The sequence below is a fragment of the Myotis nattereri genome (genome assembly GCF_964212035.1).
Source record: "Myotis nattereri genome assembly, chromosome: 1".
Classification (NCBI taxonomy): domain Eukaryota; kingdom Metazoa; phylum Chordata; class Mammalia; order Chiroptera; family Vespertilionidae; genus Myotis; species Myotis nattereri.
The window spans coordinates 173,583,036-173,595,995 of NC_138075.1; the positions used below are offsets into that span (position 1 = coordinate 173,583,036).

Consider the following 12,960-nt stretch of genomic DNA (forward strand, 5'->3'; position numbering starts at 1 on the left):
AAGGAAAGGAGTTTTTAATGGAAGATCCTTACTTATTAAGGGCCTGTCCTGTTTAGTCTCAAACGGAGACACAGAGCAATGAATAAAAGCTAACAGATACTCGTAGTCAGATGTAGGAAATATGTGTTCTTTCCTTTCAGTTGAGCTTGTAAGGGAGAAAAAAGTTTTCTTTGACCCTCCTAAAGTCCCTGGCTGGGTCTGAAATTTAAAATAACAAAGACAGATTATCAGGAGAAAAATATACAAATTTTATTGAATTTTTACATGTACATGGGAACCTTCACAAGAGAATGAAGACCCAAAGAGGTGACCAGAGCAGGAAGTTTTTATACCGTTTTAAACGAAGAAACAAATTTGTGAAGAATTGACAAGACAAAGGTATTTGGGTAAGTGTTAGTAAGTGGTGAAGAAGTATCTAGGAAGACAAGGATTAGTGCAATAAGGTTTGTTTATACAGCCTTCTCAGCCCTAAATTCCCTCTGGTGATAAGAATGTCTTTCTTACTGGTATAGGGGGAGTACCTTCTATCTAGGAGTTTTATGGCCTATTTGGGGGAAAGAGGGGGAGATGGTGGGAGGGGGTATAGTGACATCCCTCTTTCTGTCATCAAATTCCTTCAGTTTAATATATTCAATATGCCAAGCTGTCATATTTTAGGGTAGCATATCTTGAACCACATCAAGGTATAGCTTGTTTTGTAAGATATATATTTAAAAAAAAATAATTATTTGAGAGCATTGTTGTGGATATGTCATATTTTAGGGAGAATTCCCGCCCCCCCCCCCCCCCCCGTTAATCATTTGCTTTGAGAATTTCACTTAATTTTTAGAACTTTTGCCTGACTCCTCTCTCCCAACAAATAGCTCTACAGTGGTGTACTTTATATGTTCCTCCTCCCCTGGCCACTCTATGCATACTGTTAGGTCTAATCAGATCATTGAATCGATACTCCTTCCCTGGGAACTGACCTTTAGACCACTTCACACCCGACATTCCCTTTCGCTTAGACCACATTATTCCACTTGCTGACCATTAGCTTTCCCCTCCGGACTTTCCCAGGATCAGGACCCATCCATCCATAGAGTTCCAGACCAAAAAAAGCCCACCTAGTGTCCTTTAAAACCAATAATTCCCCATCCCTGGGTGCTGGTGCCATTTTGGGCTCAGCCCATCTGGTCTCCAGATGACCTAATCTATACTAATAAAAGTGTAATATTCTAATTAGACCGGACATCCTTCTGAACAAAGCCATGGTGGCAGGGCCGAGGCAGAGGTGGTTAGGGCCAATCAGGCTAGCAGGGGAGAGCAGTTAGGGCGATCAGGCAGGCAGGCAAGGGAGCAGTTAGGAGCCAGCAGTCCCGGATTGTGAGAGGGATGTCCAAGATTGAACATCCTGGATTGGAGAGGGTTCAGGCTGGGCTGAGGAACCCCTCCCCTCCCATGCACGAATTTTGTGCACCGGGCCTCTAGTAAATTTATAATTCTTTACCACTTTAGGCCTATCTATTTCTCATCTGTCTCCTCTATTAGATATTAAGTCTCTATCAGAGCAGGGATTTCAGTTTTGTTCACTTTATATTTCCTAGTGCCTTGCTCAGGGTCTGGCATATAGTGGAAGCTCAATAAATATTCTTGAACAAATAATGAATTGCAATATGGAAACATGGTGTATATTTCTTTAATGTAGTTAGTAACTACAAGTATTTTAATGTTTGCATAAGTCAGTTAGCAAAGAAAAAGATCTGCTCCATAAACATTTTTTTAGGAAACACTGCATACCTGACTGAAAAGAGTTCAGATTATATAAAAAAAAGAATTCTGTTAGAACATGGTCTTATGAAATATACATTGTATTATATCATGCTTCCAGACAACTTTTACAGCTTTTGTATGCACACTTTAAGACTGGTGTTGCTTTATTTTTCCAAGGGCATTTGCAAAATACGCTCTAAAGAGAAATATCTTAAAATATTAAGAATTATTTATTTCTACTTCTGCTATGTAAAAAGCAAGTGGTTTTCTTTTTTTAGAAATGAGATTTCAAATGGAAGTACTAGTAATCACTTTTGGGTTTTTACATAAGACGCAAATGTAAAAAAAATAAAAGCTCTTTTCTAGCATAATACAAACCTATCTGTTAATATTCATAAATGTACTTCAGATTGAATTTATTCTGAACTAGATTCCTAGGGTTATAGAAGCTTGAGGTTGCTTTAACAAAAGACACGTGTAGGGGAATACCCTCTTGTAAAAATGTTTCTTTGCTTTCTCTTCATCTCTACCTCCCTAAACGCCATTGACTTTATCGAAGAGTTCCTTTACTTCAGTATCACTTTTACTCTCACGTTGGTAGCAAAGGATGCTTAAGGTCAATACACGGCTTCCTTATGTTTACAACCTGTGGGTATTTATAAACATGAACTGTTTGTCATTTCCTTTGTGGAGCATGTAGAGACAGTGATATAGGAGTAAAAGTAGGAGCCTTCTTTCCTCTTCCAGTGTATTTGCTTTGTTTTTGAAAGGCATAAACCCTAAGAACACCACGTGCACGAGGAAACTGGGTGGATATAAAAATAAACTACATTTTGCATTGGCAGTGAAATGAAGAAACGGAACAACTGCAGAGGTGTTTACGAGGTATCCTATCCAAAAATGTGTTCTGAGGGCTTGGCTAGGCCCCAGCCTGCCATATCAGGGCAGGGCGCCCCTGCCAGTCCCGGGGGACTCCCGCGGCCCGGAGCGAGCGGGGCGGCCGGGACGCGGGGCGGACGCGAAAGGTCCCCTAGAACCACACTTCCCAGAGTGCCGCGCGCCGCCCGGGGCGCTCTCCTCGCCCCGCCCCCGGCCCCGCTCCGGGGGCTGAGCCGGAGGAGCCGGCTCCGGCGCGGGCGCGGGGGTGCGTGCGTCAGGCCCGCTGTTCGGGGCTGGTGCCTCGCAGCTGTGGGGACCCGGTGGCGCGGCTGCGGTCTCGGCGAGGCCAGAAGGAAGCGAACGGAGGACCGAGCCGAGGACCGAGGTAACTGGGCGCTCGTTCCCCTCGCTCCCGGCGCCTTGGTGCGGTCCCCGCGCCCTCGCCGAGCCCTCTCGCCCCAGCTGCAAACCCTAACGCCGCCCTGGCTCGGGCGCCGGGCGCCGCCAGCCCTGCGAGCTGTAAGCAGACTCCACAGCCGGAGGCTTCGGGCCCGTGAAAGCTGCACGCTTTCCGGCGTCCTGGTTGGCGGGAGGATCGGGGTCGCGTCCCCGAGGGGAGCCCCAGCCTCCGCGCCGTCGGTGTCGCCGGCCGCCCCCCGGCGCGCTGCTGCCGGTCTTTCTGAGCCAGAGAGCCAGGCAGGTGCTTGCGGGTCCGGGAACCAGTGGTGCGCGGGCGAGGGGGTCAGGGCGGGCGCTCGGCGCCCCGGGGACCCGCTGCGGCGGGGGACTGAGCGGCCTGGCCGGCACGTCCCCCGGGGGCAGGTTGCCTGTCCCGGGCTAGCGGGTCCTGGGGTGAGGGGCGAGACTTGCCCCTGGGCGGCCCGTCCTCATTGCTGGTTTAGGGGCTTCTGCCTGCAACAGGTGTGCCTCCCGCGGTGGTGTGGCCCCTCGCGGCGTGACACCGGACGCGGCAGCCGTTCCCACGCACGCAGCCGCTCGGCCGAGTTGTCTGCCCGCAGCGATGCCAGCCGGCTCCCGGCTCCCTCCTCGGGGTCCGGGGCTGCGTCCTGAGCCTGCGGGTTTCCTCGGGAGGCTGGCTCGGCCGCACGGTTGCAGGGCTCTAGCCTGCGGCTCGCCCTCGGCTGGGTTTGCGCAGTCCCAGGCGCCTGGGTTTGAAGCGCTTGTTATATATTTTCCCGCTTGGCAGTGTTGATGCAGGTGGCTTTTTGTAGAAAATCGAACCTTTCTCATTCTCTTTCGTCTGCTTTCATAGCATAACCACCTCTGGCACTTTTTCCCTGTGCTAATGTGGGGACTAAAATAGATTAATACTCCCCCCCCCCACCACCACCACCTTTTAAGTTCTGTATGGGCTCCTTATCAAATTAACAGACATTAAAGGAGAACAATTTAAGTTTTTCATATATGTATATGCTTGAGGAATTCACAAAAGCACGAACATTCCAAAGAGGGAGGCAACATGGGGTATATAAGACGTTTTGGACAAAGGAAAAAAAAGGGGGTGGGGAATGGGCCGGTTACAGGTGGTTGGAGAGCAGAACATACATGGCGGGTAAATCCTTGCTAGGCAACTCAGAAACAGTGCGACACTGTAGGGGGTATCTAGCCAATAGGCGTCTGCCTGAAGCCCTTTTTTTCCCCTTTTTCTTAAAAAAACCATACATAATTCAACTTAGGTTAAGGCGACATTTTAAGATATCCTTCCTGAGGCAGATTTCTGTGTCTGAATGTGTTGGGCAGGAAAAGGGGCAGGGTCAAAGGCTCTGAGTCTTGTTTCTTAATAAACAGCTTAAAATCAACACCCCTAAAAGGCAGCGTCTGGGAGGCAAAACGTGGGTTCTCCTCACAAATGTCACCCCTTTGGAAGAAATCTTTGGGAAAAGGTTTTTGAAAAAACTTGGGCTGAGAAGTATTTTATCAGCTGATTGCATCTTTTTTTTTTTTTTTGGTATTGCTTTTGTTAACATAAGAAGCATTCAAAATCTGTAGAGAATCTTTATGACTTTAATTGAGCCAACTTGATGACCGTTACCTGGAAGCAAAATCTCAGGGGGTTGAGAAAATGCTCTGGAAAATGGCAGTTTTACCACTTACTTTATTCCTCAGAATCAAAGGGGAAGATACACAGGGCCTACATGAAATTCATTGGTGACAGATTAGTGAGGCGGGGAGGGGAGCGGGAGAGCTCTCTGGGAGTGGGTAAAAAGTAAGCCAAGTAGACACATACTTCTTTTTCCTAGGTGGGTATAGGAAAGTGAACCTGATAATAATAACTATGAAGGGATTTGTAGTCTCTGCTCTGGAGAGGTGGTTGTGCTTTGAGGGATCCAGACAAAAAAAAAAAAAAAGGACTTTTTTAAAAATATATATTCCAAAGGCATGTTATCACATATGCTATCTTTGGTGCAAAAAGACGACAGGCCCAGTTACGGTGAAAATGATCTTTGGTAGGGAAAATGCCGCCGTGGAACATGACTACCCACCATGAGCTGCTTTCAGTTAGAAAGTGTTAATTTCAGACCGTACTATGCGGTGACGTCCTGTCTCCGAGTGTGTAACATGGCCGAGCTTGTCAGGTTTAGTATGTGGTGCCCTCCCCGTCCCCTTTTTCCTTCCGTCCACACTTTCCTCCTGTGTAAGTTGATAATTGTTCAGCCCTTGGTGTTCTTCATTCTCACTCTGAGGAAATCCTCTTCCCCCATCTCCCTCATGTCTTGACCCTGCCAGCGGGTAGACTTGGTGAGCACAGGACCTTTGCTTGGCAGTGGGGTTTTTCATTGGCTGTTGCTTTTCCTCTTTTTACAGCCACCCATATTCAGTCAACCCATGACCCACTTCAAACTTTTAGTCACTTTATAGATTGCCTTTAAGATAACAAGTAGTTTTAATACAAATGTAAAAAGAAATTTCAGGATACTGTACCTCAATCATTACATTTAGCTTTAAGACAGGCCAGTAAGCCAGAGGATGAGGCCCAGAAATCAGCATTTTAAAAACATTCCCAGGTGATTCTCATGTGCAGCCAAAGTTGAGAACTACTGTCCTACGCCCTTTCTTGTTTCACTGTCCCCAGCTTTAATTAATAAACACACTCTCAAAATCACCTGGACTTGTGAAATCTTTCCCGCAGGAAGTCAAGAATCCGCACACTACCAGCTAGTCCGCTCCTGGTCAGTCCCCTTTCTGGTAACAGCTTTACCATATTAACATCTAAAGCTACTAATTCTTTAGCATTTTATAAGATTACTATTATTGTCTTTTAAGATGATATTATAGTCTGTAATAATTGCATGTTCTGTAAATTCAGCCAGTGAGTGTAATAAAAAAAAAAAAAAAAAAAACAGCATCATTTCCTCATTGTTAAGAAAGTGAGGTAGCTAAAATTTGACACCCCATTTCCTTTTCAAAATAGAGTTTATATTGAGAGCAGTTTTAGGTTCATAGTAATATTGAGATTTCTCATATACATTCTGCCCCCATGTGCCCTCTGCCCTGTCCCACATATGCACAATCTCCCCAGCTATCGAAATCCCCACACTGGAAGGGTAAATTTATGACAATTGATGAACCTATATTGACACATTGTTATCACTCAAAGTCCACAGTTAATATCACTCTTGGTGGTGTACATTCTATCTATGGCTGTAGGTAAATGACTCCTTAAAAACAAGTCGAGAACTTTTAAGAGTTGTAGAGAATTGAAATGGGTGTTATTTTTAGAAGATTAAAGAGAATATTTTAAACATCCTAAAAATTAATTTCACATAGCTTTTCTGTTTTAAAAAACGATGTTTAAACTTTGGTTTCTTATATTTGAATTTTCAACAATTTTTTTTTCTTTAATCTTCACCTGAGGATAATTTTCCATTGATTTTTTAGAGAAAGTGGAAGAGAGAGGGAAAGACAGAAATATCGATGTGAGAGAAACACATCAATTGGTTGCCTCCTGCACAAGCCCGGACCAGGGCCCAGACGGGGGAGGAGCCTGCAACCAAAGTACATGCCCTTGACTGGAATCAGACTCCGAACCCTTCGGTCCACAGGCTGATGCTCTATGCACTGAGCCAAGCCAGCTAGGGTGACAATTACTTATTTTTGTATATTAAGAACTAAAGAGACTAAACTTGTTGGCTGTGTGACCATGGTGAGTTATTTTCTGAACCTGTTTCTTAGCTGTAAAAGGGGGGTAAAAATGTTTATAATATGTGAAATAATTTCATAAGCAGTAAGCACTATAATATTCATTGATATCATTAGTCACATGCTGTTTTTTTTTTTAATGCTGCTAGTATAGTTTGTTTCTGGTGAATACCAGTTATGTAAATACTGTTAAAACTTTTTTTTTTCTAAGGGCTGGTTATACAAGAGAGTTCGTTATCTGCTTATGCATAATTCCTGTGACTCAGGTAAAACTATCGAAGAAGGTCAAAGGGACCTTGGAAAATTTTCTACTTCTTCTTGCTGTGTTTTTTTTTTGTTTTTGTTTTTGTTTTGTGTGTGTGTTTCTATGTTCATAAATAAAAATTTATTGGAACCCAGTTATGCTCATTCATTTACATATTGCTTATGGCTGATTTGTATAAACACTAAAGTTAAGTCGCTTTGATAGAAACACCTACCCTGACAGCCTAAGGTATTTATTTGTCTGGCTCTTTTGATAAAAGTTTTGCTGACCTCTGCTGTTATTGAACATTATAAAGAAGAAATTTCCACCCACCAGTTGGGGGAAGGGAGGATCTATCAAAAAAGAAATTTCATACCTTTAGTGAGATGTCAAGATCGCTTCTCCCAACCATCTTTCCAGATAAAAATCTCCAACATTTGAAAGTTAATAATCTGTGAAACCTTTTTACTGCTTCCAACAATAGCAGTTATACACACACACACACACATACACACACACACCCCCCTACCTTTCAGTCTTCAAAACCAGACCTGGTTGAGCCACATATTTTCTAGTCTGGTGGGTTGGGGTCCCATGCTCCCAGTAAACACATTGGATGATATTTCTGCCACTGTCTGTATGGCCAGGGCTTTGACATAGGCCACACCCATTCTCCAACACACAATATCACATCTTTTCCAAGTTGTTTAGAGATATAATAGTTCTATTTATAGAACTGAATGGGTAGAACAGTGTAGGGGAGGGCGGAACTAAACTATTTTCTGCACAAGTTCATTAATGCTTTAAAATAGTTAGAAAGCAAACTTCATCCAATATCCTTGATATCTAGAACCTATGGAGTGATTAATAAGTTAAAAAGTGACCCATTTTCTTTTACAAAGTGATGAGTCATAAAAGCACTTTTTAGTAGCATTGAATGACAATACATTGCTGTGCAGAATTATAATGTCATCTTGCTGGTATGCCCATAAGTGGTCTCCTAACCTAGGAGTATAAACTCGGTCTATGGGTGTACAGCACTTTTCTGGGGAGAAGACTCACAGCTTTCAACATGCTCAAAAGGGGTTGACTAGTATGACCACCCTCCCCCTAGAACAGCGGTTCTCAACCTGTGGGTCGAGACCCCTTTGGCGGTCGAACGACCCTTTCATCGGGGTCACCTAAGACCATCCTGCATATCAGATATTTACATTACGATTCATAACAGTAGCAACATTACAGTTATGAAGTCGCAACGAAAATAATTTTATGGTTGGGTCATAACATGAGGAACTGTATTTAAAGGGCCAGAAAGTTGAGAACCACTGCGAGGTTCTAGGAACCATTAGTTTCAGTTATTTAGGCAGGGTTTTTGTTTTTACTATATATTTTGCAGATTATTTTTAACATTTGTTTTTTGAGAAAAGAAAGTGAACAGGTAATTTTTGAAGCACCGTGAGTGCCTGTTTTCTACAAGAGGTTGATATTTATGATATAACAGTATGCTGGCCAGTCCCCTGATTAATAGTGCTGCTTCTTAGAGCTGAAGATGACACACCAGTGATTCATCCATGGTCATTAGGCAGATACTGTCCACTCCTGCCCTCCCTGCCTTGATGGGCAATAGACTGTATGGCAGAGAACCACACCCTAATATAGTCCAGCATATTAAAATATTACTTTGAAATGCTAAAAGATAATTTGGTTCGTTCTAAAAGTTGGACATGTTTTCTTTTGTCAACAAAACACCAAATGCTAAAGAAAACTATTTTATCTTCCAAACTAGATGATATTTACATAGTTATATGTGTTGTATAATATTTCTTCTTATATAGCACAAAGTAGAAAGTTATAATAAATCCTAATTGATCACTTTGACTTTCAATATTGCTGGTTAGAAAAGAATATGGAATTTACAATCATCTTATAGTCTTAAATTAGACTATAATTTATAATTTGAATTTATAACATTTAAAGTTAATCTTATTTGCATTTGGGGAATTTCAGAATCAGGTTGGAGTGCTAAGCTTGAGTTTATTTTTGTAATAAGAGTTTGAAGTACTCTGTATCAAACTGCCCTGTTTTCCTTTTAAGTGTTAGATTGCTGGGCTATAGCGCTTTATAATGTGAAGCCAACTTCTGTTTCTGGGTCAGTTTCCAGTAACAGTCACAAGGTCTGAAGAGTATGAGGTGGATCAAGTGATGTTATACAAGCTTATGAATGAATCCAACCAGAGTAATGCCTTTTTTTCTCAGATCTTTTTTTTTCTTTTTCCCTGTTATATTGGTCAGTTTTTTCATTTGAAATGTAAATGCTTTTCAAAGTTCAAGGTTCTAAATCAATACTTGGGATTTATAAGATAAAGTAACAGAACTAGTTTTATCTCAGTAGATTTGTTCTCTATAAAAATAATCTGAAGCCCCAGCTGGTTTGCCTCAGTGGATAGAGTGTCGGTCTGAGGACCAAAGGGTCCTGGGTTCAGTTTGGTCAAAGGCACGTACCTTAGTTGCAGGCTCTTCCACGGCCCAGGCCCTGGTCAGGGCTCATGTAGGAGGCAACCAATCGATGTGTTTCTCTCACATCAATGTTTCTCTCTGTCTTTCCTTCTCTCTTCCACTCTCCCTAAAAATCAATGGAAAAATATCCTTAGGTGAGGATTAACAACAACAAAAAAGTCTGAGAGGTCTATATATCTTAAAAATTAATTAGAGATGAATGTCAGCATTTGCATAGTATTTTATATATGAAAGATAGTGAGTGTATCGCATTTTTAGTTATTTCATTTTTTGATATTTTTATTGATTTCAGAGAGGAAGGGAGAGGGAGAGGGAGATAGAAACATCAATGATGAGAGAGAATCATTGATTGGCTGCCATATTTCGTATGTAGATGTTCAGTTGTTTCAATATCATTGTTAAAAGACTGTCATTTCTCCATTGAATTGCTTTTGTGCCTTGTCAAAAACCAATTGGAGATATTTGTGTGGGTCTATTTTTAAACTGACTATTCTGTTCTATTGCTATATGTGTCCCCACAGTTTCACTGGTGTGCCACAATAATTTTTAAAATGTATAATACCTGACTCTACTCTTAGGCCAGTGGTCAGCAAACTGCGGCCCCTTGAGTGTGGCTCTTCCACAAAATACCACGTGCGGGCGCGCACGTACAGTGCGATCGAAACTTCATGGCCACACTCGAGGGGCCAAAGAGCCGCATGTGGCTCGCAAGCCGCAGTTTGCCGACCACTGTCTTAGCCTGTCAAATAAAAAAATGACAACAGCCAACGCAACTATAGCTGTCGCATGTGAATGAATCAGTTACCCCTTTTGTTTGTCAGGTCAGCAAGATGTATATATTTTGGTGTGCTCCAGAATTTTAGTAATTAGTTTATGTGTGCTATGAGATGAAAAAAGTTTGAAAATTGCTGGACTGTCCATTTATCATGATCACATTGTCATTTTGTAAATAAGCTTTTGATTTTAGAATAAATTTTTCTTGAGCCATTATTGGTAGTGTTGCTTTTAAAAATTTCAGTTTTCAATTATGCATATCTAATATGTAGAAATATGATTGATTTTTGTGTGTTCACCTTATATTTTGTGACCTTGTTAAACTTACTATTAGTTCTAGGTGTTTCTTGGGAATGTTTTACATAGACAATCATGTCGGCTAATAGGGACAGACTTATTTCTTTCCAATCTCTGTGCCTTTTATTTATTTATTTTTATGCCATATTGAACTGGAGAGAACAAACACTAAGTTGTCACATTTACATATGTAGAGTTTTCCATGGTAGTTACCTTATTAACCTTTCATTGCCTATAGATTCATTGTGATAATCCCTAATATTCCAGATATTAGGGCATGCGTCTTCTCCCTTTTTTTTTTTTTTTTTTTGTCAGTCTTGCTAGATGTTTATCAATTCTGTTGATCTTTTAAAAAAAACTTTTGGTTTTGATTTAATTTCTGTTTTTGATATTATTGGTTTGTACTCTTTATTATTTCCTTATGCTTGCTTTGAGTACATTTTGCTCCTTTTTTTCTAGTTTCTTAAGGTGAAAGCTTAATTATTGATTTAAGATCTTTTTTTCTTTTTTAACATAAGCATTTAATGCTCTAAAAATTTCCCCAAAATACTGCTTTAGCTGTATCCCACAATGGGATACTATTCAGCCTTAAAAAGGAAGGAAATTCTGCAATATGCTACAACATGGATGACCCTTGAGGACATTATGCTAAGTGAAATAAGCCAGTCACAAAAAGATAAGTACTGTATGATTCAACTTATATGAGGTATGAGTAGTCAAAATCATAAAGACCAAGTATAATAATGGTTGCTAAGGGCTGGGGAGGAGGAGAGAATGGGGATTTCTTTAATGGGAATAGAGTTTCAGTTTTACAAGATGAAGAGTTACAGGGATGGATGGTGGTGATGGCTGCACAACAGTGTGATTATATTTAATATCACTGAACTGTGCACTTAAAAATAGTTAATATGGTACATTTTATGTTTACCTCTGTTCTAATCTCTGTTATTTCCTCCCTTCTGCTTTGGGTTTAGTTTGTTCTTTTTCTAGTTCCTTAAGTTGTAAAGTTTGGTTATTGATTTGAAATTTTTAAAAAATGTGTTTGTAGCTATAAATTTCCTCCTTACCACTGCTTTCACTGAGCCCCATAAGTTTTGGTATGTTTTATTTTAGTTTTAATGCTTCTCTAAGTATTTTCTAATTTTTCTTTTCATTTCTTCTTTGATCCATTGTTTAAAATTGTGTTACTTTCCACAGTTTTGTGAATTTTCCATTTTGTTGTTGTTGTTGTTGTTATTGGTAAATAACTTCATGTCAAATTGGTAGAAGATACTTGGTCTGTTATCTTTTTAAGTCTATTTTGACTTAAATTTGTCGTCTAACATATTGTCTATACTGGAAAATGTCTGTGTGCACTTGAGAAGAATATGTATTTTGTTTTTGGATAGAGTGTCCTGGGCATGTCTGTTAGAGTAGTTGGTTTATTGTGTTAAGTCCTCTGTTTCCATACTTACCTTCTATTTGTTGTTCTATCCATTATTGTGACTGGGGGATTGAAATCTCCACCTGTTATTGTAGAACTGTTCCTTTCTCCCTTCTATTCTTCTCATGATCTGTCATTATATGTGTAAATATTTATTGTTATATCTTTTTGCTGTATTGAATCTTTTATTAATGTATAATATCCTCTGTTTCTTATGACATTTTAAAATTTAAAGTCTTATTTTGTCTGATCGTGGTATAGCCATTTCTGCTCTCTTTTGGTTACTATTCACATGAAATATTTTTCTCATCTTTTGCACTTCAACCTGTTTGTGTCTGGATCTGGAGTGAATCTCTTATAGATAGCATATACTTGAATCATGTGTTTTTATTCATTTTGCCAATCCAGTTATGCTTAAATTAATTTTTTCTTTAATCATGTAGAGAAAAAAAATGCAGTTGCAAACTGTTGTTACAATATTAATTTTTGTTACTTATGTATTTACTTTTATTGAGATATTTATTTCTCCATATGGCTTTGAGTTACTGTCTAGCGTTCTTTCATTTCATCTTGAAGGACCCCGTGAGTGTTTCTTGCAGGCCAGATCTAGTGGTCATGAGCTCCTTCAGCTTTTGTTTATTTGGGATTTCTTAATTTCTTCCTCACTTTTGAAGAACAGTTTTGCTGGATATAGGATTCTTGGTTGACAGACTTTGTCTTTTAATACTTTAAACATACTTGCCCACTGTCTTCTGGCCTCCAAAGTTTCTAATCTGATCATCTTATTGAGGATCACTTGTGTGATGACTTACTTTTATTTTTTTAAAAATATATTTTTATTAACTTTTTAGAGGGAGAGGAAGGGACAGTGTTGGGGTCCAACCCCAACAGGTCCAGGGGTTCCCAAAGGTGT

The 12,960-nt window shown here is 40.5% G+C and overlaps 1 protein-coding gene across 1 annotated transcript in view; it reads left to right on the forward strand.

The window, feature by feature from the left end:
* Positions 1-2,855: 2,855 nt before the first annotated feature.
* KLHL8 (kelch like family member 8) overlaps positions 2,856-12,960 on the forward strand; it is a 45,036-nt gene continuing 34,931 nt past the window's right edge. Inside the window, exon 1 of the mRNA XM_081097738.1 lies at positions 2,856-3,016. The gene's annotated coding sequence lies outside the window, so the exon portion shown is untranslated. The remainder of the gene's footprint in view (positions 3,017-12,960) is intronic.